This window comes from Podarcis liolepis (assembly GCF_965112155.1).
Source record: "Podarcis liolepis genome assembly, chromosome: 10".
NCBI classification, from domain to species: Eukaryota; Metazoa; Chordata; class Lepidosauria; order Squamata; family Lacertidae; genus Podarcis; species Podarcis liolepis.
Window position 1 is genome coordinate 41,498,503 of NC_139562.1, and position 26,026 is coordinate 41,524,528.

The 26,026-nt window shown below is 45.0% G+C and overlaps 1 protein-coding gene across 4 annotated transcripts in view; it reads right to left on the bottom strand.

The window, feature by feature from the left end:
• Window positions 1-26,026, bottom strand: part of SYT1 (synaptotagmin 1) — a 335,884-nt gene that overhangs the window by 203,754 nt on the left and 106,104 nt on the right. For all 4 annotated transcript variants that reach the window (XM_083463109.1, XM_083463106.1, XM_083463108.1 and 1 more), the window contains exon 2: window positions 1,444-1,499. The gene's annotated coding sequence lies outside the window, so the exon portion shown is untranslated. The remainder of the gene's footprint in view (window positions 1-1,443; window positions 1,500-26,026) is intronic.

Genomic DNA, 26,026 nt, shown 5'->3' on the forward strand with positions numbered 1-26,026 from the left:
CTGAGGCAATACTATCATCTACATATTTTTAGATCACTTTGCATCCCAATTCTTCATCCATATCAGAGGTTGGGAACCTCTTTCAGCCAATGGGCTTCATTCCTTCTGGGCAAGCTTCTGATAGGAATACACCTGTGTGTGAAAAGGGTCAGACTAAAGGGGGGGGGCATTAACGTAAATCATAACTTTGTACAGCGGGCTGCTTTCTACATACAGCCCTCTGTATCTTCCATCCAGGAATTGTTGGAATTCAAAGACATATTCCAGCTAAGCAAAAATTCTCAAGTGGGATATGAAGCAAGGCAAAGGAGGAGAGTGGTCTTGGGCTTGAGGCTCCCTATACTTGATCCATGTGATGACTTAGAAGCCTATGCAAGTCTCCTTTCCCAAAACTGTCTTGGAAGCTGATCATATGTGTAGTCGTACCTTGGTTGTCAAACTTAATCTGTTCTGGGAATCTGTCTGACTCTCGAAACAGTTCGAAAACCAAGGCCCGGCTTCCAATTGGCTGCAAGAGTTTCCTGCACTCAATCAGAAGCCTCAGAAGCTGCATCGGACGTTCGGCTTCTGAAAAACGTTCACAAACCAGAACACTCACTTCCAGGTTTGCGGTGTTCGGGAGCCAAAACGTCCGAGTACCAAGGCGTTCAACAACCAAGGTACGACTGTATTGTGAATTGAGACCTGAATAAGATTTCTTGCCCTTGTTGCAGTGTAAAAAAAAAAGTGTTCCCCAGCACCATCAACTTGCACCTTTCTGGCTCACAGGCACCATGGATAACAATAACAATAACAAAAGTCAGATCACTGTTTATTTCCTTGACACCTGATTGGAGGGCATTCCATAGGGCAGGTGTGACTACTGAGAAGGTCCTCTGTCTGGTTCCCTGTAACCTCATTTCTCACAATAAGGGAACCACCAGAAGGCCCCTGGAGCTGGATTTCAGTGTCTGGGCTGAACAATGCGGGTGGAGATGCTCCTTCAGGTATACAATGGCAAGCACCAGCTAAACATCAAAGCCATTGTAGGATTTTCCAATTTCTGCTCCACTTGCCAGAAATACACTGTCATGCAATGTATGAAAAATACGTAAAGTAACCCCCCAAAAACAGAAATATGATTTGCCATTTCTTTTATTTTGTGGCTTCCTAACCAATATTATTGCACCAAATCATCCTAGTCGAGAAAACACTAATGATATGTCCCTATGTGGTGCAGCACAGATACATTGCATGGATTATCTTGGTTTTTTATCTAAGAGGATTATAGGATAAATGAATAAAATGTCCACTCCAGTGAAATGAAATTGAGCTTTAAGAGAGGGCAGAAATTGCTTACCAGACTAATTTCTTATATTGGTAAAAGAAAGAACAGACTGGTCAAGAAAAAGAATCAAATGTCGTATAATATTCAGTTCCAGAAGGCACTGAGAACAAGCTTACTGTTTACAATGTGGATTCTGATGCCTCCTCTCTTTTTCTGTCAGAAGTCCACGTTTCTGTAAGGGGAGAAAAGGATACCATGACAATGTGTTTTTTTTAAAAAGATCAGAGTATTCTGGAATATAGCTATATTAGATCTACTATCTTTGACATGATACAGCCATGACATTAATCCTCCTAAGGGAGAATTGGTCTAGAGTGGGGAAGGCTGTGACTCAGTGGTAGAGCATGTTCTTTGCATGCAGAAAACCTCAGATTCAATCCCCAAGCATCTCCAGGTACAGCTGGACACATCCCCATCTATATCCCTTGAAAGCTGCTGCCAGTTAGTGTAGACAATACTGGTATAGATGTAAAAAGGTAAAGGTAAAGGGACCCCTGACCATTAGGTCCAGTTGTGACCGACTCTGGGGTTGCAGCGCTCATCTCACTTTATTGGCCAAGGGAGCTGGCGTACAGCTTCTGGGTCATGTGGCCAGCATGACTAAGCTGCTTCTGGTGAACCAGACAGGGCACAGAAAAGTCGTTTACCTTCCCGCCAGAGTAGTACCTATTTATCTACTTGCACTTTGACGTGCTTTCAAACTGCTAGGTTGGCAGGAGCAGGAACCGAGCAACTGGAGCTCACCCCATCGCGGGGATTCAAACCACTGACCTTCTGATTGGCAAGTCCTAGGCTCTGTGGTTTAGCCCACAGCGCCACCCATGTACCAATGGTCTAACTCAGTGTCAGGCAGTTGAGTGAGAAGCAGGTTGAACTGGAATTTGTAAGAAGACAGAACCTGAAGGACTAAGAGTCCTCTGTTGACTAGGCAAGGGTAACTACCTAGGCCCCTACTTTTCATACAAAGCCTGGCCAATCCCTATGCTACATACTGGCTGCCAATCCTGATGTTATTTACCTCAATTTCCCTTTGATGCTTCAAATGGGTGCTGGAGGTTGAGCTAAGCACTTATAGTCCTAGGTCGATCCCACTTTTAGACTATGAAATTACCACAAAGCCTGGAGCTGTTTTTATAGGTTTTGTGGAGCATGTGATTTTTAAAAACAACACTGTCCCCCATGTGTTAATATCACAAATCATTGCACTATGAGAACTGCTCATTGTTCTCAATATCACAGTATGCGAAGATAGCTGCTAAATTTCCCATGTCAATGCTGCTTGTGAAAACTGGGTGCAAGACTATAGCTGGAAGGAAGCAAAAAATGCTAAGACAAAACTTGGTGAGTTTGGATAGCAGATCAACATGCAGCAGGGTACATACTCCTCCATGTATGAGGGACAAATTCCCTACAGGACACGGAAGTAGGAATGATGCAACAGAGTTTCTCACTGAAACATTTTAAGAACATGAGATCACAAGAACCCATCTAGCCTAGCGACCTGTTCTCACAGTGCCCAACCAGATGCTACAAATGGAAGCCCACAAGCAAAACCAGAGTGTAACAGCAGTCTCTGTTGGGAAACTGCCAGGGAGATAGTGTCCATCATGAGCCCCCAAGCCGGAGTTCTGGACGTCCATCGGCCTCCCGTACTCATGCAGATCCAACAGTTAGAGGCACAAAGCCTTTGGAAATTCCTGGCATCATTCCTAGGCTGGTGCACCCTCTTTATCAGCAGAAACGCAGCCGAAAGCTTGCATCACAGAAGAGCAGAAGAGCATAATTTACAGACTTTATTTAGCGTTTAACAGAACAAAAGAAAACACGTCCATTCTGTCAGCGTGTCTGAGCCGACTGAAAAAACGAAAGGAATCAGCAAACATAAACATCCTGTGAATAGGACATGCGCAGACTCTGTAACTTACAAAAGCCTGCTCCCTTTTAAGGTGGAACGGAAATATCCTAACATCCTCCCCCTTTCCGTGTAACCTGTTGTACCTGTGGTTCACCCAATTGCAACCTTTGTACATAAACCTTAAGTTGTTCTCTGTTAACAACCTTCGACAACAGATCAGCAGGAATTTCATTTCCTGCCATGTAGGACACCTGAATCAGTCCTTTCTGAATACACTCTCTTGCACGATGTAGCTTAATCTGCAAGTACTTGGTTCTTTGCTTGCAACTCTCGGAGTTCAGCAAAGCCAAACACGATCTATTGTCTTGATACACTTGTACAGGACATTTCACAGACACTCTGATGTCCTTAAACAGTTGCATCAACCATTCACAATCCATGAGTGAAAATGACAGAGCATTGAGTTCTGCTTCACAGGAACTTAGGCTCACTGTTGTCTGCTTCTTGCACAACCAGTCAAACAGGCAGTGGTTGTACATGTAGCACACACCAGAAGTGCTTGTACCATCCGTGGTGTCACTTCCAAAACTTGCATCTGCAAAGATTTCAAGACCTCCAGTCTTCTGACTGGTGAACCTCAGCCTGTAGTGCATAGTCCCTTTCAAATAGCGGGCTATGCGCTTCAGAGCTTTCCAATCCTGAACCGTAGGATTGTTGGCATGTCTGCTAAGCAGATTACAGCTTACAGCTATGTCAGGTCTTGAACATCTGGCAATGAAATTCAGCTTGCCTAGAATGCATCTGTATAGCGTTGTGTCAGAAAACGCTTCAGCAGTACTGTCTACCTGGTAACCTGTCACCATCGGTGTGTCTGCTGGGTTTGCATCAACCAAATTCAACCTGGTTAACACATCAGCAATTTTCTGTGTTTGGTGTACCAGAAAATTACCTGCTTGGTCCTTCTCCACCTGCAGAGAAAGATAGTTGGATACCTCACCAAGATCCTTCATGTCAAAGTGCTCCTTCAGTTGAGCTAGGGTGCTTTGGTAAAAAGCTTGATTCTTCCAAAACATCAGAAGATCATCAACAAAACATAAACAATACAGTTTGTTTTGCCCCTCCTCCTTGACAAACACACATGGATCAGCTTTGCCCTGGTGAAAACCTAGAGAAAGCAATGTCTCAGTGAGTTTTGTGTTCCAACACCTGGCACTCTGCTTGAGACCATATAAGGATTTCCGCAGTTTACAGACCATTCCCTTCTGTATCTGCATCCCATCAGGTGGAAGCATGAACAGCTGTTCATTCAAAATCCCGTACAAAAAAGCTGTATTAATGTCGTGGTGGGAAACATGCAGTTTCTCCTCCGCAGCGACCTTGAGCATCAGTCGAATGCTCTCATATTTGACTGTGGGTGAGTAGGTCTCGTGGTAATCCTGTCCTGGTACCTGTGAAAAACCTCTGGCAACCAATCTGGCTTTGTGTCTGACTACCTTGCCATTCTGGTCTGTCTTGGCCTTGAAGACCCATTTGCTGCCAACCAGTCTCATTCCTGGGACTACCGGTACCAGTTCCCAAGTTTGGTTCCTGTTCAAGGAATCAACTTCAGCCTTCATGGCATTAAGCCAAGGCTCAGCATCTTTAGAGGTTAACTCCTGAACCTCTTTGAAGCTTGAAGGTTCCCATACCTTCTCTGAGCTACCAAGAACAGCAGTTGCTGTCTTAGCAAACTCATCAGCATACCTCTTTGGAGGTCTGCCCTTGGTCGCCCTTTCAGATCTGCGTACTAGACGCAAGTCTTCTGGACTCATCTCCTCTTTCTTAGGAGAAAAGTGACCAATGGTGAACAGTGGTTCTTCCAGTTCATTGTCAGACGCATCAGATGGTCTGACTGAGGCCTTTGCGCTCTGGTAGTCTGCTGTGTCATCACTGTCACTGACACCAGCAGCAGCAGCGCCGCCCACTGAACTGGAATCCGAACTCTGATCATCATCATCATCATCCTCATCATCATCATCATCCTCATCATCATCAGCAGCAGCTTTCTCACCTTTAGCTGCTTGCTTGACATCACCTTCATCCTCCTCTGGGTAACACTGGAAAATTCCCACATTTTCCCCCCACTTAGGATTGTACTCAACACTCCTTGTGAACTTAATGGACTTAGAGTCAGTCATCCATACCCTGTATGCACCTTTTTCGTACCCCATAAACAAACCATGTGCCCCACGCTTCCCAAGCTTGTTGGTTTGTTGTGTGCGTACCCACATGTCCGAACCAAAGATTCTCATGTGTTTGGTGTTGGGTTTCTTGCCAAACATCTTCTCATAGGGGGTACAACCAATGGGTGATGACAATCTGCGATTAAAGGAATAAACAAAATTCCCCAAAGCCTCCCCCCAAAACTTATCAGGGAGATTGGCATCATGCAACAAGGTTTTGATTCCTTGCAGCAATGTTTGATTTGCTCTCTCCGCAAGCCCATTCATCCATGGCGATCTGGGCGTTGACATGTCATGCTGGATTCCCTTCTCAGTCAGGAAAGCTTCAAACTGCTGAGAAGTAAACTCCCCGCCCCGATCAGTGAACAAACAAGAAATACGTTTACTGTGCACATTCTCCAACCAAGCACAGAATTCCTTAAACTTCGGAAACGCTTGCGATTTCTGTTCGAGCAAATACACATGAATGTACCTGGAAAAAGAATCAATCAGAATCATGAAGTACCTTGCTCCTCCTAAAGAGGGCGCTAGTGGCCCTACCAGGTCTGCATGCACTAGCTGGTAGGGTTTGGAAGCCTGCCTGCTAGACTCCTTGCCTTTTGGAGCAACCTTCACCTTGTTCTCTGCACAAGATACACATTTCATGTGAAATTTACAGGGTTTGATGTTCAAACCTTCAACCACCTCTGGCATCTTGGCCAGTGCCTTCCAAGAGAGGTGACAAAATCTTCGATGCGCATCATGAATGCAACCTGCATGAAGAACTTTGTTAGTTTGTGCAACACAACAAGAATCAGCATTAGAAACAATAGCAGTGTCATCATAAGTTATATGGAACAAACCATCCATAAACTTTGCATGCAAATAGTCCTCTTTGCCTTTACTGATGACACAGACGCTCCTCTTGAAGGAAATCTGAAAACCACGCCCAGTAAGCTGTGGGACACTCAACAAGTTGCTTGCAGCGCCTGGAACATATAGTACACCACTGATGGTTGTGTGCAAACTTGCAAGTTTCACAGTCCCTTCTCCTGCAATTTGCAACGTCCTTCCATCAGCCAGGTGGATCTCACCTTCCTGAGGCTTGAAGGAGATAAAGAGATGCCGATCCTTGGAAACGTGGCGGCTGGCACCTGAGTCCACAATAAACCTGCCTTTGGCAGTTGGAGCAGTCCTTACAGCAAGCAAACCCTTGTTTTGCACTGGTGTGGGCTTTTGCAGCTTGCCCCCCTGCTGCTCCTGGCCAGCAGACGTGCCTTTAGCCTTTGGTGAAGCTGTGCCAGCAAGCAAAATCTTGCTTTCCACTGGCGTGGGCTTTTGCAGCTTGCCCCCCTGCTTCTGGCCATCTGCAGACGTGCCTTTAGCCTTTGGTGAAGCTGTGCCAACAAACAATGCTTTGTTTTTCCCTTGCGCGGGCTCTTCACCCTCCCTCTGCTCCTGGCCATCTGTAGGCATCTGTTTACCTTTGCCTTTCCGGCCTCTGCAAAGGCGATGGCCTTGGTTCCCATGAGAACCAGAGCTCTCAGCTGCCGACTCCTTGGCTCCCCCTGGAGGCTGGAATGCTGCCTGGGACGACGTGACGGTCAGCTCCCCCTGCAGCTTGCAACTGGTGCCCTCAGCATCCCTGCATTCATTCGCATTCTGGGAAACAGCTAGGACCTCCGATGCAGTCAAACTCTGGGCTGGGATTACTGACAAATGAGCTTTTTTTAAAGCAGTCCACATTGCACGTGCAGTGGTGTTGCCAGCCAGCGTCTTAATTTCCTCAAGAGATACGGATAGGACTATTATGTCAATCGCTTTCGAATCATGCGATTTCCATCTCTCTGTCAGAGGAACTGGGGGGGCTTCAGAAACAACATGCCACACCCCAAACTGACGCAGTAAACTCTCACACCATTTTGCCCAGGGTTCATAATTCTGCCCATCCAACTTAAGGGACTGAGCATCTCCAGAAGCTTGGAAAAACTCCATTTCCAGCTTTTGGCTTTTAGCCGTGAGTCTATTTTAACTTGAAAGACTCCTTATCTTGGCAGCTCATTAATCACAAACTCTTTGGCTCGGCTCCCAGGCCAATTAAGCCTTGCCGGAGTTCAAAGGCTCTTTGCCGAGGTATAACAGAAAAAGCGTCCGTCCCTTTCGCTTTTCCCCCCTTCATACCTCTTACGCAGTCTGTTGCAGCTTTACTCTCCTGTAGGTGCCGTGAATCTGGGCCCATAACCTTGTTGTTGGGAAACTGCCAGGGAGATAGTGTCCATCATGAGCCCCCAAGCCGGAGTTCTGGACGTCCATCGGCCTCCCGTACTCATGCAGATCCAACAGTTAGAGGCACAAAGCCTTTGGAAATTCCTGGCATCATTCCTAGGCTGGTGCACCCTCTTTATCAGCAGAAACGCAGCCGAAAGCTTGCATCACAGAAGAGCAGAAGAGCATAATTTACAGACTTTATTTAGCGTTTAACAGAACAAAAGAAAACACGTCCATTCTGTCAGCGTGTCTGAGCCGACTGAAAAAACGAAAGGAATCAGCAAACATAAACATCCTGTGAATAGGACATGCGCAGACTCTGTAACTTACAAAAGCCTGCTCCCTTTTAAGGTGGAACGGAAATATCCTAACAGTCTCCCCACTTGTGATTCCCCTCTTGGCATTCAGAGGCATACTGCCTATGGCAGTGAAAGTAGAACATTAGCAATTAGGGCTGGTAGCTACAGATAAGACTGATCCTCCACGAATTTGTCTAATCCTGCTGTATAGCCATCCAAAGTGCACAGCCACCACCACATCTCGCAGGAGAGAATTTTACAGTGTGACAAAGTGCTGTGAATTGCACTCGTTAATATTATACATGACTGAAAATGTGTTGTCATGAAAATAACACAGATGTTCGTAAGATAGATAAATAAATAAATAAATCACCGCTAATTGAGTTGGATTCTGATTTTGCCTTCCACATATGGAAAAGCTACTTCCTTCCACAGAAGGCTTTTGACTCAGAAGTGGGATCTTGCTAGGAGTGTGAGTGGGTGTGGAGTGAATTTTGCTGACCTCCCTCCCCCCCCTTCCCCAGTACCATCTCTTGCACAGTTTTAGGACACTGTGTGGGAGGTGATGCTGAGAGAGAAGGGAAATCAGTACAACTCCTCTCAGAGGATGCTCCTGCCAGCAGGAACAATGTCTAGATCCAAGTCATTAGCTAATTTTGTAGAAGGCCCATTATTGATCATTTACCAATCTATACCCTGCCTTTCAAGTTCTCTGTGGCAGGAGCCATCAACATTTTTAGATCAATGGCCACATCTAAAATTTTGAAAAAGCGCAGGTCACAAAATGGCTGTCACATCTAAAAGTGAAGAGGCAAAACCACAAAATAGTCCTTGCATGTTCATTCTCCCCCTGCCCTCAAGGAAAAAAGGGAAACCTATATCAGCCGTCATTGTGCTCACTCACAGAGAGAAACTTTGCATTTCTTCACTGTTCATAATGAAAGGTGTGTGTGTGTGTGTCCAGTCCTGGCACCCAATGAAACATGGACATGTCTCAGGGAGTTTGTTCAAAGACTGGGGGGATATTTACTGATATGGCAGGAGCCAATAAGAGCCCTTGTTGATTTTTCTTCTTATTCATTTTTTAAAGAACTGACATTGTGATTATTACAACTGAGGGTAAGACAGAAGGAGAGATGTGGGAAAGGCTAGGAAGAGAAATGTCTTCTCTGTATAAATTGGAGAAACCTTTTTTATTAGATATTAGCAACAACAGTGTGGAATAGGAATGCTGAAAATGAATGTACATAATTGCAAGTACAGTGGCATAAATCTACTTATATATTTCCTAGCAGTTACTTCTAGAATTTTACATATATAATGAAGAAATCAAACAAGAAAAATGAGAAATGATTCAGCAAAGGAAGATGCAACATTATTTTACAGCACAAAAACCCATTTGCGTTATATGTCTTAGTCTTAAACAAAGAATATTTTATATAATGTGCTGGAACATTAACTCACTCATCCATGGCTATGGATCCTGTGGGTTCGAGCATGGGGAACGTGCTCTTGTAATGACGACTGCATTTCCCAGCTGCTGTTACAGCATCTGTCAACTAGTCCTGCAAGATCTGGTTTTCATTTCAATATTGTTTCAGAGGAAACAGTTATTATTATTATTTTAAAAATCAGAATCCATTAGCAAAACCAATAGAATAAAATGATTTTAGCTATGCCAGATTGCATTTTGCAATAATACTTCAGAGCATATTCTGTACATTTTTTATAAATGGTATCTGGAAAAGATTCCCTTGAGACCCTGAAGCAATCATGTAAATAATGTGCATCTTCTATTTAATTTACTTGGAGGAATCAGTGGGGCGAGGGGAGGGAATTCACAGAGATTTGATCTGGGAGATGCTTGGAGAGTGTCTCTGACACAGACAAACACTGCTCAAAGAGCCAAACAGCAGCTGAACTAGAAAGAGAAGGTGGTGGATCTAATACACTATCATATCTGTTGCAACTAGAATAACAGATGACAAATAACATGGAATTTTACATAAAGCATGAAGCATCAAACAAGATACCCAACAATAACACAGAGACAAAATTCCCTTTGCATCTATCCACACTCATTGGAGAACATCCAAGCTCTTGTCTTGATTACCTGCTGTTCTTCTCCATTCATGCAGAAGTCTAATACAACAACAGGTGTGTATTTTAAGAAGTTGGAGGAAAGATTTGTCTCTGAAGGGCAGAGATAGTGATTTCATCCCTATTGTTGTACTGGGCTGAGGGAAGAAGTTCCTCTCCTCCCAGCCCAGCCCAATGCAAGTGAGAAATCACTGTCTCTGCTCTTCAGAGAATACTGTTAAATGCCACCCCAGTTTCCAATCAGTGAGAGACTCCAGGGTCTCCAGTGCTCACCCTGGGTTCGGTTTCCTTGGAATGAATATACGGTTTTATTTACACATACAGTAGAACCTCTAATTACAACTGCCTCAGGTTACAAACACTTCAGGTTACAAACTCCGCTAACCTGGAAGAGTTACCTAGAGTCGAGAATTTGCCCCAGGATGAGAACAGAAATCGTGTGCCGGAGGCGCAGCGGCAGCGAGAGGCCCCGTTAGCGAAAGCACGCCTCTAGTTAAGAACAGTTTCAGGTTGAGAATGGACCTCCGGAATGAATTAAGTTCGTAACGAGAGGCACCACTGTATATACAACCTGAGCATAATATGAGGGAGTAGGGCTCAGAGCATTAAGACCCCAACAGATCTTGCTTCTCCATTTGGTTGCCAAGGGAACCTCAAACTCTAGCACAGAGGTAAACACACACACACACACACACACACACACACACACACACCTCTGGCTACTGTTCTCCTACACAGAAGCTAGGGGAAGAGAGAAAGGCCCACCCTTTTATCTTGTGGCATAGAGCAACTTCTTTGGTGATGCTAATTATGGTGCTTAACGAGCTAGCCAAAGTCATTATCTTAATAGAGGAACTGGTTCAGCAAGCTTGTTCTTATACATTCTACTCCCACAGATACAGGATGCCAAGAACTCGAAGAGACTTGGGGCATCATCCAGACTGACCCACCCCAACTCATAACAATACAGTCTTTCAAGAGCAGAGGCAACATTCCTGCCCCCGTTACTGTAATGGAGGGTAAGACTCAATGGCTCCTACCATTAGAGCTTTCTGTCTGAAGAGCAGAGGCAGCAATGTGTTGCTATGGCAACACAATTCCAAATACCAGGAATCAAAAGTGCAAATTATTGATTGGCCGAAGTGGTCTCTTTTGGATATTCTCTTGCTAAGAAACCTCTTTTTCTTGTGTGCCGCCTCTGCTGGGAGGCTGATGGTACTCAGAAAACAGGAATGTGTAAGAGAAAAGAGCACATTTGCATGGGGGCTGGTGGGCCACTTCCGATGACTTGCCAGGCCTGATTCAGCCTGTGGGCTCACAACCTCTGCATTACAACACATCATAATTATATTATATAAATGTGAACCGTGACATATGATATATAATGCATGTTGTAGCAGAGCCAAATTACTGCTTTTAATACAAATTTATGATTTATATCAAATCCAAAGCAGTTTGAAGTTGCAATCCTATGCACATATACCTAGGAGCAAGTCCATTAAGCAAAGTGGGAATTCTGAGTTAAGAGTGCATAGGATTGTGTACTCTTAAATGCACAATCAATCTTAAATCAATACACCATCATCTGTTTGTTTTTCCCAGCAACACATTATTTCATAGTAAATATTGATTTGTTAGCAAAGTTATATCATCAACTAAAAAATAAAAATAAAACCTTGGCTGCTCTGTAACTTTAACACCGTTAACTATATTCAAATCTTTCATCAATGTAAGGTGCCTTGCAACCATGAGCAATGATTTTAACGGCATCTCAAATCAATTGTAGCACAGATCGGTGGATTACTTTGGCACACAGGAGTTTAAAGCACATACTGTGAATCCCTATACAACCACCACTTAAAACACTGCCCAGGCCCAGATAGATTGCTATGGCAACAAAATCCCAAATACCGGGCTGGTAAGTAACAAAAATGTAAATTATTGATGGACTCGGAGTTGTCTCTCTTGGACACTCTCCTACTGAGAAACCAAACCTTATGCTTACTACTACAGAGGGAAGGTTGATAACACAATTTCCTCAGCACACTGAGCACTTAATCCGGAGGGATTTCATTAAATCTTGCGGTTTAAATTTTTATTCTTGGAGCAGCAGTCAGCAAGCAGAGATTACAGTCAAAATGCCACCATTCAGGTCACCGCTCCCTGAACTCGGGAATTTGCTGTTAACATGACAAGAAACTAAAATTTAAAAGCACCTGAGGGGTCTAAATAGCTTTCATCTTGGGCTTTGATGGCAACATTAGCCACAATACCAGTTGTGGTCAGCAGCAGACAGAAGGGAAGTAAAATACTGATAGACAGTATTTTGTAGTACAGTGCCACAAAGGATGCAAGGGAGAGAGAGAAAATGCAGGGACAATTTAGAGGACTCGTGCTTTCCTTGCAAAAGGTCCCAAGTATAATTCCTGGCATCTGCAGGTAGAGCTGAGAACTACCCCTTTCTGAAAATCTAAAGAGCTGCTGCTACTAACTTAGTGTGAACAATACCAAGTTATATACTTGACACTAGAAAGCAGGACAACATTGATTCTGTCCACTTCAGATCAGGTGATGAGAGAATTGTTTTGATTATTAAGACCATTGCTTCTGAGAAAACCAAAATGTTCAAGGACTGAAAACAGAATGACAAAATCCCGAGAAGAAATTAGTATATTAAAAAAGGGGACGGGGGAACCAAAACGGAAAGAGCTTTCCACAATATCTAAACCTAACATCAAGGTTCTGAATCTAGTCTAAATGGCTGAGGTGGCTAAGCCTGTAAATATTGTTAATAAATAAAACTATTTAAACAACAGTGGAACATCTTTCTTACTCTTCTCTTTGCTTCATCTATGATGTATCAACTGGAATATGGACCATGGAATATGCTTTGTATGCAGAAGATCCCAGGTGCAATTCCTGACACCTGGGAGAGATTCCTTTCTGAAAACCTGGAAAGCTGCTGCCAGTCAGTGTAGATAATACTGACTTAGATGGATCAATGGTCTGACTCCGTATAAGGCAGCTTCTGCTGTTCCTACTGCACTATTTCTGAAATATCTGAATCAACCACTTCAACTGAGAGCAAATCCCTTCTTTCTACTTAGGCCACAGTTGCCACCAAGTTAGATGTTAACATTGTTTTAGAAACAGAAGATGATAGCATGCTACTCTGTTTCTTTTCACTTTTATTTCAGAGATTTAAATGTTAGCTACCTTATTCTGCAGACAGAACACACATAACATTGTCAAGGACAAGAATTCTGGGAGGCTTCTAGCTCCCCTTGGCTCAGGTTGATGGATTTACAGCCCTCTACAATTTCTGTTTCATTCTCAGTTTGATCCCATGTCAAAAGAGCACATCATTTGACAACGTACTACTCTGATAACTGAACCATGACAACGCTTGGCTCAGTATCATAACTCCTTGATCAATAAACAATCACAGGAATCAGTGGGCATCACAAGACTCTCTTTTCAGGAGAGAAAACTGTTAATTACTTCACTGTGACACTTTTATTTACCCACAAAATCATTCTCTCTTACAGCACTTCAGCTGAAAGCAAATACACTGCATAGACAACAGGTAGACCAAAGCGTTGCAAACCATCCTTTGAAGCAGAAATCAAGAGAGGACTCTACATTTGCACAAAGACCTTTTTATATTGGGTCCCCGAGCAGATATCCAAAGCCTCCTTTTATCCTGACATTCAAAACTATAGCTCCAATTCCATATACTTCCTAGTATCCAGATGTTATGGTTTTCAAAGGAAGGTGAGATGACTGTAAGTCAATTACTGGTGAGGCAGTTTAATCCATGTTACGCACGGAGACAGTGTCTTTATGGCACTCTTCAGGCAACAGTAGAAAATGGCACTCAGTAGAAACACACAGACACACAGGGAGAGCAGCAAGGGGATATACTCAAAAACTAATTTCAACAATGATCAAAAAATATGCCAAGAAAGATATGACCAAAAATCTGGAAGTCCAAACTTGAAAAACATTAAGTTAATTCATTCTCTCGGACCCACTGTGCTATTAGTTGGTAATGTAAAGGGTTGGAATGAACATTTAGATTTGGAACATGTATTTTGCTAAACCATGTTTGGGAATGCCCTGCCTTCGTGTGACTGTAATTGCACGGAGGGGTGAGTGCCTGCCTCTGCTGCCCTGTCCTGTTCCCCCTTGTGTTGTGTACTGAGGCTATGCCCCCACTCCTCACCTGCAGGTCTGGGAACCATGATCATGGCCAAAGTGGAGTCTCCCCTCTGCAGACATCCCCACCCAATATGGGCCAAAATAGCGCTTTAATGGCAACTAAATTGTGTATTAACTCTTAATGGGAGGATTATCTTTTCCTTCAAGATGTTTCGTTTCTGGGAATTTGGGGTATGTCAACAATTAAGGAAATAACCAGTGGTATTAGGGTAAGACAATGGTAATAGGGTATGCCAGTTTTGTGACAAAGTGGTTGAAAAGGATATTTGAAAGACGTTTATAATGATATTATTAGCATTCTCATTTATTTGATTTATTATCTTACACAGACATATATTGTAATAAGTGTTTCAAAACACACTAGATTAAAATAAGCTTCAGTAAGCTAAAACAATCTGCAGGAAGATTACAGTTGCTAGTGAGCCTTCATGAAATGTACCCAGTGCAAATCCTGATACCCTGCCTTGGTTAGATTATGGGGGAAATGTTTTTATAACACTTTAAAGCTGGCAATTCAAGGTATTAACTTTTATAAAACTATTAATGAGCAACAGTTAACACAAGACCTGACAACTTCATTTTGATCCCCATAAAACAAATTAATGTTAACATCACTTAAATGTCACTATGTATTTTACAGACATAAATTAATCCAAAATTCTGACTAGAATGGCTATAAATAAAGCTGACTGCTCTCCTTTTACTGTTTTCATAACATGCAACAATAAAATATTAAATGACTCCCCCCTTTTACCCTTTTAAAATATAATGCTGTATTACTATATGTTAAACCATTTGAGTTGAAATAAATTACAGAATTGAAATCGTAACTATTCAGGCACCCATGCTTTCATCCCTCATCTATTCACACCCTTTCTAACTTCTGGCTTTCCTGACTAGTCCATTCTATATACTGAACTTTTGCACATTTGATACGGTCAAATATATACAGAATGTCTATGTAAGTCTGTCTTACATTTAAACGATACTACTTTGACCAGTGTATACTAATTTGCATGTATACTAATTTGGTGAGTGTGAAAAAGCTCGATATCTAGTTGTTTTATCCGGAAGAAGCTACAGCAAGTACAATGGCTTTTGAAATTCTGCTAATCTTTCCTGCTGACAACAGTCTGATCTTAAATACTTTTCAACAACAAAGCATTAACGTAGGCCAACAATTCACCCATGAAACTCTGCAATAAGTAGTCCCTCAGCAATGTGGCTGAGTTGTTTTCATAGAGCCCTGTTATATTCCACCAAAGACAACACTGGTTCCTTTAATACAGAGTATCCCTCTATCTTCATCATCTTGGGTGTCTCTTATTGCAGACCCAGGTCATGGAGCCTCAACTTCCACAGCTGCCACCACCATGAACCACCATAGGTAGAATTGGCAGGAACAGCAGCAGAGATGTTCTGTGCTTATCCTGTTAATCATGTTACTTTGAATGTCATACTTTTATATCTGACTTTCTTCAGTAATGGTTTATTTTGGATTATTTTATTTGATGTTTTAGTGTAGGTTGTAAAGTGCTTTGAGATTCTTTTCTTGAAAATACAAAGCAGTATAGAAATAAAATGAATAATAATAATAATAATAACTCAAAGAAAGCTATTAAGAATAAAAGAAAAGAAGCTAAGCGGCTTACAGCAAAACACAACTATCAAAACTAGTTTACAGGTACTATCTATGGGGCTGTGACGAAACACCTTTAAATCAGAATATACACACTCCAAAGGTAAATTATTCCATAGCATGGTGGATTCTCAATTGGTTCCAGAGAGTTAGGCCATGTGGCCTCATGCAGAGAGCTTTGCATGTTATGAGATTGTTTTTGGCGCTGAGCACAAATTCCAGAACTAAGAATCAGCTTCCTAAAGAGCCTTCTTAAAGAGCCAGGTCTTAGTTTTTTTTACCTACGGGGTTACAGTTAGAGAGCCATGTTATATGCTTCATTCAACAGCAGCATCCAGTGTGAGGCCTCAGCTGCTAAACAAAGAGTGTGGGTGACACTTAGGGCAGAATCTGGTCCTTCAAGATTCTTCACCTTTGAAGTGAGTCGCCACTTGGTTTAGGATGAACCACTGCAGCTTCTGTCTCATAGGCAATGCAGTTTAACGTGACTTCCCAAGTTCTGCCTAACAGCGCAGACCAGCAATAAAACTGCTAGCACATTTGCAAAGCTAAGCAAGATTCAATCTGGATGGGGGACTGTGTTGAGGTTCCTGCATTGCATGGGTTTGGACAAGATGACTCTTGGGGTACCTTGGACCCTTAGGGGACAATTCTATTATTCTATACATTTCAGCTAAGTAGTAAGTCCCATTGAGTTTAATGGGGCTTAGTCCCAGGTAATTGATTATAGGATTGTGGCCCCAGTATCTTGATCCTAGGTTTTCACTGCTAACTTCATTGTATGAATATATTTTGCATGTTGGAACTAGTTAGGTGCCCAATTACTTCTTCTTTAATAGGAATTCCAAATCTTTGAAAAGTTGAGTGGAGACTCTTGTCATATCATAAGATCAACATGCAGAAATTTCAACACAGCTAACAACAAAGGCTTCCTAAAATTGTAAAAAGGAGACATTCTCAAGTTGTGTTTAGTATAAAATCCTCATCACTGACTAGGCATTACCAGAGGGCATCTAACAGGAGTGCTTCTTAAATGCTAATTAGCAATTAGCAACTTCAGTGCCAGATTCTATGTAGGCATGTCCCATATTTAACAAAATTCATACAAAGCCCCACACACCCCATATTAATATACATATGGCAAATATTTTGATTGTAATGGTTCCACTAATGAATCAAGTCTATTCAAAAGCATTTCTTAATCATTATGGGTGTGTTTAACTTAAACATTATTTAACCTTTCTGTGTATACTGGGATTATTTATTTATTTACAGTATTAGGACCTTTAAAGCATACTTATTTATACCTAATTTTAGTCACCTTATAAGAACTACTGATTTGTACCCAAGTGACACACACAAGCAGACTAGAAACCCATTTCTTCTGTCTCCACTGATGTATGGAGTAATTTCCTCAGATGCCTTCATTGCAATTTGCAAACACATTAACCAAAGCTATAAAACAACAGCAATCGGCGCTATCCATAACTGAGAAAAGCAGGAAAGAGAAATTTAGCAAATATAACTGATTTCTGTATTATCTAGAGGCTGGAATACACTCTACCTCAGCACAGAGAATCAGTTTCTCAAACGTCTCATTAATCTTTTTACTGGACAAAAATAAGGTTTTACAAGCCCAGCTCCATGCATTTGTCAATTCCAGGTAATAGCTTTTCAACTGGCCTGTGACTCTTCTCTCCATTTTGCAAACACACAAAATTGCTATGGGCAAACAGCAGCATGCACACAAACAGACAGACAGACAGACAGACAGACAGGCACGTGTATAATATTCACTCCACATGTTCAAAGTCTTACAGATCTTAAAGATCCTCTAAAGCAGTACACTGAATCAGCCTATTTTTCCTTGTTTCTTCCCCTTGAATTGTATGCATACTTCTGTGGAAGTAAGTCCCATTTAATTCAATGCAGCTTACTTCTGAGTAGGCATATACTCATGCTGCTTCCTTATACAATGTCTTCTTCCCTCATTTTTGCATCCAGCAGCTACATTCTCTTTTCCCTCCTCTGTTCCCTTGGTGTCGCTATTCTACTGAATTCAAGCTTAGCATTTACAGCCCCGAACACTGGTACTCTATCCTTGGAGTGTTGGGACTTCCTGACTGGTTGTACATGTACATGTGTGTTGGGTGGTCAAGCAAAGAAGAGGCCAGGGCTCGTGCATCTTTAATAATTTCAGACTTTCAGCTGAACTGTTCTACCCAGCTTTCTACCCAACTATTAAAGGTACACAAACTCTATAATTTCATCTGGCCAGCTCACACTGGTGTGATTTGAACTCCCTAAATGCATTGGAAAATCTGGGGTAACAGTGGCTCGAGGCAATGCCATTTAGCCTGGGGAGGTTCCAACAAGACAAAATGTCTTAGGTCTTGGTGGTTCTCAGGTACATGGCATGTTCTAGACAGAGTTGCATTACCCTTGAAAGAACATATATGTTGTCAGTGTACTCACTGGAGGGGATCTTCCGTGTCTAACACTGACATCTTTGGCTCCTTCACCTTCTGACATCTTTGGCTGCTTCACAGCTATGCCACAGCGACACATGCCCTGGTAACTTCTCATCTTGCTAACTAACATTAGTGTTCTTTGTGGGGCTTCTTAGCTGCAGCTAGTACAAAATGTAGTGACTGCATTGCTGAGTGGTTCAAAGTATTAAGATAAAATAATGCAGATTTTGAAAGAAGAGCACTGTGTGCTGATTGGCTAAAGAGCCAAATTCAATGTGCTAAATATTATTTGTTTGTTTACTATTATGTTTGTATCCCACCTTTCCTCCATTGAGCTCAATTTGGTGTACCTGATTCTCCCCATTTACACTGTATCCTGTAATAAGGTTGTGAGATGGGTTAGGTTGAGGGACTAACTGGCCCGAGATAACCCAATAAGCTTCATGGTTGACTGGGGATTTGAAACTTGTTCTTCCTGATCATATTCTGACATTCCTAGCCATTCCTGGCTATTGACATATAAGGTCTTATACAAATTAGACCTAAATACTTGAAGGAACATCTTCTGCCATAAGAGAGCAATCTGAGTTCATCAGAAGAGAGGCCTGTCCGGTTGTGCTGTAGATTTGCTACTGTATATGGTAGCCCAGGAAAGGGCCTTCTCTCGTTCGTGATTCCCCACCTGCATAACACTCCCAACCCAGAGGTAATACTGGCAAGGGTCACTAATGCAGCACTCAGAGTCACACCTGTGCTTGCAAAGGGCTTCCCTAGTCTCCACCTCTGGCACCCACAATGGCACCCTCTGGCATTCTGTTGAAGCCAACAGAACAGATTCCAGCGAGGATGGGGTACCCATGACAGCAGCTCCAGTTTGCAAACAATCTCCCAGACTCCCAAAAGGTTGGTGACCTCTGAGCCAGCTGCTCTGCTGATTTACGCTGTATTAGTGTTTTGTATTTGTTTGATGTTTTGCTTGATTTGTTTGATGTTTTAGCAGCCCCTGATTTATGATTGCTACTGATGTGGTCTAGCTCATTTTTTAAAAAATTACCTTTTTCTGGGCTTGGCTTTATGATGAAAGGCAAGTTAGGAAAACATCGAAATAATTACCGGTAAATATGTGCCATTTTAACCATCAAAAAGAGTGTCAGTTGCAAAGCCACATGGATTATGAGTATTTATTTCTGTCTGGGACTTCACTGAGCAGAGTTGTTGCTTTTTCCAGTACCCTTTAAAGGCTTTTCAGATGTGCGTTAGGTAGAACAAGCGTACCTAAAAATTACAATTCAGCATCTTGCAAAAAGGCAAAGCATCTGATAAGGGTGGACTGAAGAGTGGAAGCCCTTCATTTTAATTTCTGTAAAAAGGAAATTTAAAATTGTGCATCAATAAATCACCAAGGGCACTTTCTGAAGTTGACTGTCATGTTTGACATTTATATTGCTGAAGTAAATATCTTCAACTACAAAACACAACCATTTTAATGAATTTCTCCTATCATCCTTGGAGTATGCAGACATGCAGACAGTTCCCCCCTAATCTCAATTTCTCAGCAACATTGTATAGAGATAGTCTGCAAACTCAGACAGTGCAACATTTGGGACATTTTGTCCTGCTGGCCAAGTTAGGTTTCTTCTCTCCTTCAAAATGCAAGTCAGTGGCTACTGCAGCTATGTTTCATGGCCCAGATTCACGCCATATATTGTGGCATTAAAACTGGTCTTTCTGTCAGTTTCACATTAGCTTATACAGCTTAATATAGAGACTCCCAGAGAGGCTCTAAAGGAAAATATATAAAACTCAAAATCAAAGCAAAATAAAAATAAAAGGGAGGGCAGAACCCACCATCAGCTAACCAGAGACAGAAGGGCTTCTGATGCAGCAATCGCTTTGCTGCTCTATGCCAGTTCGTATTGTTATTCCCGTGTTACAAGTGGGAGCTGCAACAAAGTGTTGTGGCATGAAGTGCTCGCTGTTCAGAATGCCAGCCTCTCCATTGTGTTCCCATTGTCCCCAGATTTGACCCCAGTCAGCATTCTGTGGCCACAGAACACACTCAAGTCTTCACTGCACTGCTTGGGAGCTCACCCCTGCACCCGCTTAAGTTTTACCTGCTAAAGATTGATAGTATTTATGTGAGCTTTGGGGTTCCCCAAAGCCTGCTGATACCTCTCTGGCATAATGTTTTGGCTATGTGAGCAATGACACTCACAGCCTGAACATTGGAAATATGGGAATGCTTGAAGTATTTATTTTAAACATTGATCCTCACATTTCAGTGGCAGTTCCGAAGGTATTCACAGCTCAGTTGCCATAAAAGCAAACACAAAGAATTCACAAAATCAGTAACACACCCACATTAAAACAGCAGTACTCAATTAATCAAGAGTTTTCAGTTTCTAAAACAAAAACAAGAAACCAAATAGAATAAATTACAAATAATACAAAAGCAAGGCTTTTAGCAGCAGGTATTTCTTTATTTGTTCACAAATCATCTTTCATTTCCCAGTTCTAGGATGGGTCACATCAAAACCATAAAGGTAAAACATAGTGGAAAAAATACAATGCAATAAAACAACAGAATAAAAGAGCAAGCAGCAATATAGGCCACTGATGGAATTTAAAATGTCTATGTGAATACAAATGGTTTTTTTTGGTCTGGTCCCTACAGGATAATGATGCTCACACCAGATGAATATTTTTTGGGGGTGGTATTGCACATCTGAGGCACTAGAGCCAAAATTGACCCCTTCCTTGTAGAGGTCTATGCACTATCTAGTGGGAAAGCTACACAGAGAACAGTTTTAATCCATGGAGAGGTTGATATGGATTATGTTATGTAGTGTAGTTTCACCCTGGGCCAACAGGGGGATACTGTATATAGTTTTCACTCAGGTCTGTAGATAGTTTTCACTCAGGTCCGCGGCAGTTATTTTAGGCGGGAACTCTGGGCTGTGGTGGTTACAATGTTGACAGCCGGCTGCCTATAAATACAGGCCGGCTGAGCTGTTCTCAGCCAGTTCTATTCCAGCTTACCACAATAAAGAGCTACTTGAAGAAATCGCTGTGCCGGCTGCTATGTCAACCCACGACTTAACACTGGCGACGAAGGTGGGATGGATGGACATCAGAGCACAGCCAGATGCGGCCAGCCTCTGAACTGAGCCGAATCACTGAGCTGAATCACAGAGCGAAATCACTGAGCGAAATCACTGGGCAGAACCAATTCAGAGCTGACTGTTCTGGCTAGAGCACTGTGTTCCATCCATCGCCCTTCACGCCGGCATCGGAATCATGGCTTCACTTGTGCCTCTACCGCCGTTTGCGCCAGCCTCTGAATCGTGGGACTCCTACCTCGCTCGGTTCGACTGCTACCTCCAAGCCAACGAGCTGACAGCAGTATCAAAGGATCGGAAGCGGGGCCTATTCCTCAGCCTCTGTGGGCCTGAGGTGTTTGAGACGGCCCGAGCGTTGGTTGCGCCTGAAGCAGTCCAGGCAACACCATGGGACACGATCCAAGAGAAGCTCCGCAACCACTACGCACCAAAGCCGTCCAAGATTGCTGCCCGCCATGCGTTCTACCACCGGAACCAGGCAGAGGGGGAGTCAATCAACAACTACACCACCGCCCTGCGACAGGCTGCAATGCACTGTGAGTTCCGAGACTTAGACGATGCCCTGATGGATCGAATCGTCTGCGGGGTCCGGGACATCCATCTGCAACGGCGCCTCCTAGCCAAGCCAGACCTCACGCTACAGAAAGCCATTGAGGAGGCTGTGGCCTCAGAAGCTGCTGAACGCTCCGCCCAGGAGATCCGCAAGTCCAGCAGCCCGCGTCTTGCTAGGGAGCCAGTTCCGGTGCATCATGAAGAGGCCAGCAGTGAGGAGGCATCCTCCAGTGAAGACGATGACGTGCACCAGACAAAGCGGGAGCGCAGGAAGTTCCAACAGAAGTCCAAGGGCCAACCGGAATGTGCTGGCTGCGGAGGCAACCATTCCCGTGCCAAGTGTCGATTCAGAGACGCCATCTGTAGGAAGTGTTCCAGAAGGGGCCACATCGCTAAGGTCTGCCGATCGGCTCCGTCTGACACCCCCCCTTCATCGACTCGCAAGTCCAAGTCTTCACTCCAGTCTGCCAAGGAAAGTTGTTTCGCTCTCACCAACTGCCGCTGCCCGTCTGGAACCACGATTGGCCAAACCGACTCGACTACGCGACGCAAGCTGAACGTCACGGTGCTCATTGAAGGAGCTCCATGTGACATGGAGATCGACACCGGGTCTGCCCTGTCCATCGTGTCATGGAGCACCATCAAAAGACTGGTACCCAGAGTGTCCAAAAGGCAACTCGACTCTCACCGCGTACACCTGAGAGACTACCAGGGAAACGACATTCCCGTGGTAGGCGTTGGCCGGTTCCGGATCGCCTTCAAGGATTTTTCGGGCCTGCTCCGGTTGGTGGTGGTCGAAGGTCAGCGGCCAAGCCTCCTAGGGCTAGACTGGTTTGATGCCCTCGGCCTGGAAGTCACCGGCATCAACTGCATCTCTAACGCAGAGACTGAGGGTCTGGTCAAAGACTTTGCCGAGGTTTTTGACGGCACCTTGGGCCAATATACAGGTACGCCCATCTCCTTTAGCCTTGATCCACAAGTCGCCCCCATCAAGCTAAAGCCACGCCGGGTTCCCTTTGCTCTCAAGGCTAAGGTGGACGAACAACTGGACAAACTGATTGCCCAAGGAGTTTTGGAGCCGGTTGACCACGCAAAGTGGGAAACCCCCATCGTCACGCCTGTCAAGCCAGATGGGTCGGTGAGAATCTGCGCTGACTACAAGTGCACGATCAACAAGGCACTTCAGCAGCATGCTTATCCGGTTCCTGTTGTCCAACACCTGCTGCATTCCCTGGGTGAGGGTAAGGTCTTCGCTAAGCTGGACCTTGCCCAAGCCTATCAACAACTGCCAGTTGATGATGCCACTGCTGAAGCCCAGACGATCGTCACCCACCGGGGGGCATTCCGTTGCCGCCGGTTGCAGTTCGGGGTGAGTGTGGCTCCTGGCATCTTCCAAAGCCTTATGGAGCGTCTCCTGCAAGGGCTTCCGGGCGTGGTACCATATTTTGATGACGTCTTGGTGTCTGCAGACTCACACCAGCAGCTGTTCGAGCGCCTCCGTGCCGTGCTGACCAGGTTCCAGGAGGCCGGGCTCAAGGTAAAGAGGGAGAAGTGCCAGATCACCGTTCCACAGGTAGAGTTCCTGGGCTATCTTATTGATGCCTCCGGTCTTCGTCCAACCACATCCAAGATCCGCGCTATCCAGCAGGCCCCCACCCCAAAGAACAAAACGGAGTTGCAGGCATTCCTGGGGCTGCTGAACTTTTATAACATGTTCCTGCCCCACAAAGCCACAGTGGCTGAGCCTCTTCACCGACTCCTTAGCACTAAGACGCCTTGGGCCTGGGGTCATCGGGAGACGGCGGCCTTCAACGCGGTCAAGGCTCTCCTTTCTTCAGACAGTGTGCTGGTACAGTACAGTGAATCCAGGCCGCTGGTCCTTGCCTGCGACGCCTCACCTTTTGGTATCGGTGCTGTCCTTAGTCACCGTTTTCCAGATGGAAGAGAAGCACCGCTCGCCTACTTTTCCAGGACACTATCTCCGACGGAACGGAATTACAGCCAGCTCGACAAGGAGGCATTGGCACTTGTGGCTGGAGTGAAGAGGTTCCATGAATACCTTTATGGCAGGACTTTTGACCTCATCACTGACCACAAGCCACTCCTGGGCCTCCTTGCCGGTGATCGTCCAACTCCACCGGTCCTCTCACCACGCATGCTGCGATGGACTGTTTTCCTGGCTGCCTACCACTACCGGCTCATCCATCGCCCGGGGAAATCGATGGGCCATGCCGACGCCCTCAGCCGTTGCCCTCTTCCAGCATTTGTGGAAGACCCGGCTCCAGCTTCATCGCTCCTTCTGATTGAGGATCTTCCGGCAGCGCCTGTATCGGCTGCCACTGTGGCCTCCGCATCTGCCCAGGATCGCACCATCAGCCGGGTGCTCAACTGGGTGTGGAGGGGGTGGCCACAAGGGCCTTTTGCATCGGAGTTCCAGCCCTTCGCAACCAGACAACATGAACTCTCAGCTCATCGCGGCTGCCTGCTGTGGGGAGACCGCGTCGTGATTCCCCAGGGACTCCGTCAGCGCGTCCTGGAGGCTCTGCACGTTGGCCACCCGGGAATTGTCAAAATGAAGGCGTTGGCTCGGTGTTACGTCTGGTGGCCTAATATGGACGATGCCATCACTGCCTGGGTGTCCGCCTGTCAAGCGTGCCAGGAGTCGAGGCCTGCACCACCGGCAGCTAAGGGACACACCTGGGAGACGCCAAAGACACCCTGGTCGAGGGTGCACATCGATCTGGCTGGCCCCTTTCACGGCCGGACCTTTATGGTAGTGGTGGACGCCTATTCCAAATGGCTGGAGGTCGCCCTGATGCCCTCCACCACTACCGAAGCTGTCATCCGGGTGCTGCGAGGCCTGTTTGCAACGCATGGGTGTCCTGATGTCCTTGTCTCTGACAACGGACCGCAGTTCACGTCAGGCACGTTTGAGCGGTATCTTTTGGGACTGGGCATCCGCCATGCCCTAACGGCACCCTTTCATCCATCCAGCAACGGGCAAGCGGAAAGAATGGTGCGCTCGACAAAAGAGGCACTGGCGCGCCTGGACCGGGGAGACTGGCATGAGCGGGTCGCCGAATACTTGTTCGTGCAACACATCACCCCTCATGCGGCCACAGGGAGGAGTCCTGCTGAACTGCTTATGGGCCGCCGCCTCAGGTCACCGCTCGACCGGCTACACCCAGACTTTGCCGTGGCTGAACCCCCAGGCTGTGCCAACGCACCACGGTCATTTGTCCCAGGAAACCAGGTCTTTGCCCGGAACTATGTGGGGGACATCCCTTGGGTGCCAGCCACAGTAGTGGGAGTCACTGGACCTCGCTCGTACCAGGTGGCACTCGAAGATGGACGCTTGTGGCGACGGCACATAGACCAGCTTAGGCGCAGGGTTGGGGACTTGGACACTACCGAGGTGCCCCCAACTGCGCTTGCGGCTCCAGAAGAGACACGTACAGATGGCGAGGCCCCACCTACACCTCCCTCGCAAACTGCCAGCGTGGAGCCGAACCAAGCCGTCTCAGAACAGACTCAGACCACTCCACTTGCGGAGGCTCCACCCACAGCAGCGGATCCAGGGGAGTTGGTTCCAACGCCACCTAGGGTCGCACCACAGCCTCAGCGAGAACTGTGTGGCCCTCCGGACTTGGCTACCAGTCCCCGGCGGTCTGGCAGAGTTTCCAAGCGCCCAACGTATTTAAAGGACTATGTTGTTGGACAGGTATCACTGTTGGTCTAAGTATGGGAAATGTAACCGATATGCTTTTGTGCTTATTTGAACCATTACGCGTAGTGCTGTATATAAGGAAACCATTACGATTGTAACTAACGCCTTATCTCGGTGGGGAGGGGTGTTATGTAGTGTAGTTTCACCCTGGGCCAACAGGGGGATACTGTATATAGTTTTCACTCAGGTCTGTAGATAGTTTTCACTCAGGTCCGCGGCAGTTATTTTAGGCGGGAACTCTGGGCTG